We start from the raw sequence: 572 nt of genomic DNA, 5'->3' as shown, positions 1-572 counted from the left end.
TCCCTACAGCCTGGCGGTGCCTGATGCACCCCCATCTGGCTGCGTGGACGTAGGGTGAGGGTGGTAGCCCAGCAACACACAGAGGCATCTGCAGAGTTGGAATGGAAGCGTTCAAGGTGTTTCCAATTTTTATTTTGTACAAATCATGTAGTCTTTTTATTAAATAAAATTTGTATTCAAATGATTCTTACTGTTTTTAATGTTGAGCAGGTATTAAATTATAGGTTCTGATTTAAATCATAACTAGACTTGAGTGGGCTGAATAAGCCACTTCACTAACTTGAGGTTGGTTCAAAGGAGTAGAAAATAGTCTTGTTTTGATCTAGTGGACTATTGCTTTTCTGATCTTTATTTGACTTCCTTTTGAATCTCTGTGATATCTACTAGGTGAGCCTTTAAACACAACTCCAAATAATTATGCAAAGGATTGACAGTTGGAGAGCGTAGATAGGATGGTGCATCTGTACAGTAGGAGACCCCAGAGCCACTAAAATGGTGATGCAGATCATGGTAAGTGGTGTTTAAAAAGCAGGTTGCCTTAAGTTGGATCCCATTTTGTGTGTCTAGACATA

Source organism: Lipotes vexillifer, unplaced genomic scaffold (genome assembly GCF_000442215.2).
Source record: "Lipotes vexillifer unplaced genomic scaffold, Lipotes_vexillifer_v1.1 scaffold1934, whole genome shotgun sequence".
Lineage (NCBI taxonomy): Eukaryota > Metazoa > Chordata > Mammalia > Artiodactyla > Lipotidae > Lipotes > Lipotes vexillifer.
Note: the sequence above shows the minus strand (reverse complement) of the source record.